This window comes from Cygnus atratus, chromosome 1 (assembly GCF_013377495.2).
Source record: "Cygnus atratus isolate AKBS03 ecotype Queensland, Australia chromosome 1, CAtr_DNAZoo_HiC_assembly, whole genome shotgun sequence".
NCBI lineage: Eukaryota > Metazoa > Chordata > Aves > Anseriformes > Anatidae > Cygnus > Cygnus atratus.
In genome coordinates, this window is record NC_066362.1 from 162,529,139 (window position 1) to 162,536,386 (window position 7,248).

The following is a 7,248-nucleotide window of genomic DNA, read 5'->3' on the forward strand; positions in this document are numbered from 1 at the left end:
TCGGTTGCTGATATATTCAGTTCATTTTTTCATTACAATGTGATGCTGCACAAATTATGTTCTCTTAAAAGCTCTAAGAAAAATTATCATAGTGTATCTTAAATCTTCCTGAATGGAGCTTAAATTTAAGGCCTGTTAATGTTAATGTTCCTGGAAAAGGAAGCTAACATCCAGGAATGTTCCTGTATATCTTTACACATATGTAAAATTTACCATGGCAGTCTTGATAATCCCATCCAGGAATCCAGGCTTCCTTCATCTTCTTTCCTCCCTCAGCTTTCCTCCCTCCTTTACCTCAGTCAGCTTTATTGGCTACTTCCGAAGTTCCCTCTGTTGTTTCCAATAAAGAAAGAGTTACTAGAATCATAGAATCATAGAACGGCTTGGGTTGAATAAAAATCATAATTTCCATCACATTAAAAAAGTCAGATATTTTCATCTTGAAAACTCCTTATTTTCATATATAACAAGCAAATAAGAAGCCTCTACAAAATCCAAACTAACAAGTCTGTCTGGAAATTTTTATACATACCTACATGTCCCATACATATCCAAATTAAAATATTTAACTTCAGCGAAGACTGACAAAAATGCATCCCTCTGTACTAACTAAAGTATTTCACATGAATTGTTATTTTCAATTGCTTCAGGTGTGCTGTGCTGGTTGTCCAAGCTATGGCTACCCCAACACACCAGGAGACCCATGGTCCTCCTCATGCACATTGCTTTTCAGTTGAAGGGATCTCTGAAGAAGTCTCATGGGCAACAAGGTCTTCAGAAAATTGTGTTTCCACTTCTGTAGTTTTTGAAGGTATGATTTTGTTCACCTCTAACCTCAAATTTAATATGAAAGGTGTAACTGACAGCCATGCTGTCTGAAATTACAGGCTCAGTACAGAAACAAGGTATGCACTACTTCCTGTGTGGCTCACCTGTCTTCCTAGCTCTGGAACAGAGGGAATTAAGCATTTCTGAAAAAAAATAAAAAAAAATAAAAAAGACCACAAGGCAACAAACAGATGAATTCATGAGGAAATCTCTTCTGACTACGTTGTTACAAAGGTAAAAATATTTCTTTTAACATTCTGAAGTAAATTTGAACCACCTAAAAGCTGTAACAAGAAAGAGTTGAAACCGTGAAATGAAGGAGTATTCATGATGTATCTTTACATGAAATTGGTCAGGCATAAATGAACATAGGGAGATTTGTTTGCAATTTAACAAATATTTCAGCCACCCTAAAACCCGATGTCTTATAAACCTCATAGAATTTGTTCTCAGACTAAATTTAATACATACTGACAGCTAGCCCTTAGGGTTGTGTTTTAGTGCAAAAGCTTTTATTTAAGACAAAAATCCTCAGCGATAGCTAAAGATCTAATTGAGTATCTTTCCAAAGTGCAAGCATATTTCCCACAATGTAATAACTTAATTATGACATTTTCATTCTATTAAAAATGGCAAGTTTAATATGGTGCTTACAGTAAGTCACAGAAGAAGGAGGATATTAAATCTTTGAAAGATCATTCAAAATTATGTAAACATCACTTAAGTTGCCGTGTACAGTCAAATCTTTCCTCTAAATGAAAGATTCCTTTACCGAATTCTCATACTAAAGTAGTTTATAGTATTTTCTAAATGAACTGAGCGACGTCAGATTTCAATGCAACAGTGTTACTTTGAACCCCTAGGAGATTTTATTTTATTTTTTTCATATTCCACCTGGGAGCTGATTTAAGAACTGCTCTTTTAACAGCTATGTCTTTCTTAATATTTTAACAAGTTTACAGACCTCGTGGGGTGTTCTATAACACCGAATCTGCTTCAAGAAAATGTTTCTGTGAAGTTTTAGAGTTATTCAGACAGCTTTGTGAAATCTTACTGAACAGAAACAAGATGAGCTAGGTAATATCATATTGTGTCTGTTTCAGGTCATTACAAACATATCTCTGTTAACTAGTTTTGTTGTTGTTGTTTCTGCCCTTCCACCATCTTTTACAAACTTATATGTATATTTGCTCTTTTTATTCATCCAAGTTTTAAAAGTTCAATCTTGAGCCCAACATATACATATTTCCAAATCAGGTCGTTATTGAAAATCTCATTGACATCCACAGAACTAGAGTGAATTACTTCTATTTGAGCTCGGAGCTAAAGCGATGAATATCCAATACAAATTTGCAAACACGCCTATTGTCTTTCTCTTACACCTTTCTATTTCCAGATTGTGTAAGAAGGATGGGTGGGTAATTTCAAAATCATAGAATCATAGAAAGGTTTGGGTTGGAAAGGACCTTAAAGATCATCTAGTTCCAACCCGCCTGCCATGGGCAAGGACACCTCCCACTAAATCAGGTTGATCGAAACCCCTTCCAGCCTGGCCTTGAGCACTGCCAGGGATGGGGCATCCACAACTTCTCTGGGCAACCTGATGCAGTGCCTGACCACCCTCATAGTAAAGAATTTCCTCCTTATATCTAATCTAAATCTACCCTCTTTCAGTTTACAGCCATTACTCCTTGTTCTATCACTACACTCCTTGACAAAGAGTCCTTTCCCAGTTTTCCTGTAGGCCCCCCTGAAGTACTGGAAAGCCACTATAAGGTATCACCAGAGCCTTGTCTTCTCCAGGTCTTCTCCAGCTTGTCTTCATAGGAGAGGTGCTCCAACCCTTAATCGTCTTTGTGTCCCTCCTCTGGACTCGTTCTAATACTTTTATGTCCTTCTTCTGCTGGGGGCCAAAGCAAAAATGACTGATTTAAAACCGTATTTAAGTGATAATGAAGAAAAATCTTTTCACAATACATTTTCATATGAAGTGCTGAGAACAGTAGAGCAAACACAATTTTTTGTAGCTTTGCACACTGTAGTCATTTACATCTGCACAAAACTTAGTGAAAAATTAATGTGAAGGCATTTTACAAATGTACTGATCAGACATACGTGACTACAAAAGAAATAGGATGAGGCCAGTCAGGTGCGCTGTCTTCAGATTTGAAAGCATATAGAAACAGTGCTAGACTACATACACAGCACAAAAATTAGTTTATTGTATGAACTTTCCAAACTTTGTCCTTCTTATACGCCTATCAAGACATACCCGATGGGTTTTCCTAATCAGAAAATAGATATACAAAGAAAATAAAAATTAATATTCAACTCCTAGAAAATAAAAGGACTTATACTGTTAAGAAACACCAGTCTGTTACTTATGATAAACATAGAAAAATAGGAATTATGCACCTCTGACCAGAATGACATGAAGTTTATTCACCTCCCATATACTGGAGAGCTGAGTTCAGCCTTTTTATTTACCTCTACATCTCTGACAAATACCACTATCTGCTTTCTTTTCCTAACATCAGCTGGAAAAAAAAATCTGGAAGCACAGACCCAGGAGGGGCAGGAAATTACACTAATTTTTAAATGAAGAGTACAGGACAGAATTTCCAAGTTTAAGTCTCCTTGCTGAGAGAACCCCCTCAGCAGTTCTCCTCCTTCAGGTGACTGCCCCTACTCTGAGAGTCAGCTCTGATCCATCATCTAGTTATGTGACACACTGTTTGGGCCAGGTACTACTTCACAGAGCATTTTAGATGTCAGAATAAGTTTTATAAGTGTAAATCATAATTCAGTAACCAGCCAGGGAACATGAAAATATTGATGTCATTCATACAGCTAGAACTGTCACCTAGTCCTTCAAAAATGCCTTCAGGTTTTGTTCTACAATCAGTCTTTGAAGCTGTATGTAGACTTCCTCTTCTGATACCTGTCACAGCACGTTTTGGCACTTTTTTTTTTTTTTTTTTTTGAGGGGGGTGGAGGGAAAATGGGAGGATCTGCAAATACATTATAGAACAAAACCTCATGGTCACTTCTTCTGACTGTTTTCCCATTCGCTTCTGCATTTCAGCAACACTGGCAAAGAATACTTCTTGAGCTCCCAACCCTTGAAATAAATGGATGATACTCCATTTCAGTTACAGACAAATATATGCTTTCTCTCCAGCTCAGTTCTCCTAATCAATCAACATTAGTTCATTCTTCCAAGTTTTTTCTCTTGTCTCTTTGCAAGTCCAAGTCCCTTGCAAGAAACACTCCTCCAAGTGTCTGGCAGGCACACTGGATTAATTCTCTGCACACACACTATGGACTACTGTCAACAGCTCATTGAAAACATTTATTCAGGAATGATCAACAGATGAAAAAGCACCAACATATAACACATGCAGAAACATACACAGGGTGGGATGGGAACTGTATTACGGTCAAATCTCTTTGACAAATAGGAAAAAATCAACATTTCTGTCCATGCAGCAGCTAACACTGTTAGGTAGTTGTTGTACCCCCCCCCCCCCCCCCCCTTTCTCTCCCCTCCTGCCTCCCCAGCCTTCATCATAATTGTAAATATTGATCTAATGATATTTTAATATAAAATTTAATACCATAATTGATGTTAATTGCCATTGTAAACTGACTAATAATACACCTGTACCTGTACCATGCCATATTGGTATCTGTGTATCAGCTGACACAGGTCAAGTCCATCTGTGTCAATTCTCCTGAATCCCAATGAAATCCAGAATGTTCAATTCTAGATAAAGATCATTTTTTTGTAGACATAAATGCCTGTATAGCTTTTCCTTCTGGGAGATAAAAATGTCTTCCACTGTAGGGGAAACTAGAGGGCCAATCATACTAGCTCTCCATCATCAACAATGGTCAGTGCCAGCTACTCAGTGGTGGAGGCAAAAAAAACACAGAATAGTCAGTTACACAATATTCTTTGCCCTGGGAAAGTTTTATTTTAACATCCTGTAGTTAGAGGTTGACTATTGCCCTCAAGTATGCGGCCATACTTGCCTTCCAAAACTTTTTTTTTTTTTAATTGATTTTATTTTGGGACAACTACTCTTAGAAAGTAGCAGCTGGCAATCTAACCTCAGTGACAGAACCATTGACAGTGGTTTCAAATAATAGACTTGGTTCTTCACCACTGGTCATTAGATGCCAGGAATATATGAATGAGGCATTTAATTAAAGAAAATCCAGTGCAGAGTTCCAGTACCCACAACTTAGTCAATGCAACCAGAAAATTAGGGCCAGATCCTGGCCTGCAAAGTGCAGGTTTTTGTTTACTGGCTCTATCCTTCACCCACATAGTGTACAGATCTAGTTTGCTAACAATTTTAAAACAGGCTTTCTGCTATGATTTCAGCTTGTAGTAAGGTTATAAAAAGTTTCACTTCGACAACCAGCCAGACATATAGCATTCTTGTTACTTTGTACAGACTTACCTGGTTAGCAGTGTCCAACAAACAAATAAATAATATTAAAAAAAAAATCCAAAATCATCTTTCTGTTTAAAGTCTGCATGTTGATAAATAGCATGTTACATCAATAGTACTCAGTGGGTCATACATTAGTTACTGCTCGACTTTCTTAGGCCATATTTGTTCCTAAAGACCTCAAATTGCATTCAGTTCCTGAGTCACATGCAACTCCAGCTATGTTGTGCTTAGGGTTTAGGAAAAAAAAATCCTCTTAAGTCATACAGGGGCCAGACCTATCAGGCAGGACTTGCCATTAATTAAGTCTGGGCATAGGCTTAGATGATAACATCATAAAAAGTTGCCTGTCTTTACCCGTGTAAAGGTGAGCCAAAATTATAGCAAATTTACTGCAAGGAATCTACTCTAAGGGTAGATCTAAAAGTCTGAGAAGACAATGTGTAAAAAGAGTAGAGAGACTGGGACATGTACAGGTGCAAACATGCAGTAAATCCACCATTTTGGTGTTAATACTGCTGTTTCTTATCAACATGGGATGCAGGTTTCCATTAGTATGATCAGCTTGAGTGAGTAATAAATTATGGGAACTTCATGAGGCTGGATAAGGCTTCAGGTGAATTGGGTGAATGCCCAATGACTGAAAGCGGAAGCTGGCTTCAAGGGCATTGTAATTTTTGGAGGACTCCTTGAAAAGGAAAAATCTGCTCATTGGTGGGGGTGAGAAATGAGGAGTGTAATACTTGTAAGACACTTTAGATCACATCATAACTTGGTTGGAAACAAAATATGCAAAGAATAAATTGTCCCATTCCTCTCATTCTCCTACCCCATCCAAATGTCTATCTGTGCTGCTTTCTCCTTTTTTTTTTTCCTCCCTGCCATCTATGCACCATAGTCCCTGGCCACCTATATTTCTAAGGCCCTTCTACATGCTTGATAGCTACCATTTGTCCTCATCCTATGAGACATGCCAAGCCTTAAAAATAATTAGCAACATCCCAACTAATGTACAAAATATCCCTTATGAAGGGCCTTTAATAATATTATCCACAAAGAGCCATAGCAAATGTTCCAGGAGAAAGTCAGCTCACAATTTCCTGGCTGTGTCAAAATCTCCCAACTGCCATTGCAGTAAATGGAGTGTTTTGCTTTTAATCTCTTATTTTGTGTGCAGGGATGGAAAAATGTTGGTCATTCTTTACATTCTTTTACTAAATTCCCAGAGTAAATTCATCCAGACACTCAAAAAAAAAAAAAAAGTCGACTGGAAATAATTTATCTTCCTTCATGATTACAAAAGTTTGATCATCTATTAGAAGGGAAGAGATAGACCTATAAGTTGACCTGAGTTAAGTACGTCTGTTATTTTCTTGCCACATACTATTGCTCTGGTTTATGTCCAGTTTGGGAATGTTTCCAAGATGATTCCAGACAAAAATTTTCAAGTAAAACTTGTCTTTACAGTCTGTGTATGTCAACTGTAGGGAGACAGGACATATATTTTTTTAGAGAAATGATAAATACGTTTGTATTCCCGAAGCACCTTTGATATAACAAGAAATTACTCCCTTTCTATAGTAACATCTTCCCATAGTTAATTCACTGTGTGAATAGCTGATTATTTGTGCTAATTTTATCACCACTTTGTTCAATTATAACTCAGCTTATGTTTCATACTATTCCCTGGGGAAGGTGTCTGTGAATACACCACTGTCGAGTGATCATGAGTATAACAAAAATGAATTAGAGACAACCAAAGCTGTCAATTACTATTATTATTATTATTATTATTGAATTCACCAGTAAAAGAAGAAAACACAAGAAACACCTCTACTTTTCAGAAAGGAAATATGGAAGTTGTTAGTTCATATGTAATATGAATGAAACATAAGCTTCCATTTATGATAAGCAAAAGATTAATTTTTCATTTCTGCTTTCAATTCTTCTGTAATTCTGT

At 37.0% G+C, this 7,248-nt stretch overlaps 1 long non-coding RNA gene across 1 annotated transcript; it reads right to left on the minus strand.

Moving 5' to 3' along the window:
• Nucleotides 1-218: 218 nt before the first annotated feature.
• Nucleotides 219-2,731, minus strand: LOC126913144 (uncharacterized). The gene is made up of 3 exons (XR_007707726.1): nucleotides 2,612-2,731; nucleotides 933-971; nucleotides 219-330 (listed from the first exon to the last, which is right to left on the minus strand). It is a non-coding gene; the product is annotated as an uncharacterized LOC126913144 (long non-coding RNA).
• Nucleotides 2,732-7,248: the final 4,517 nt, after the last annotated feature.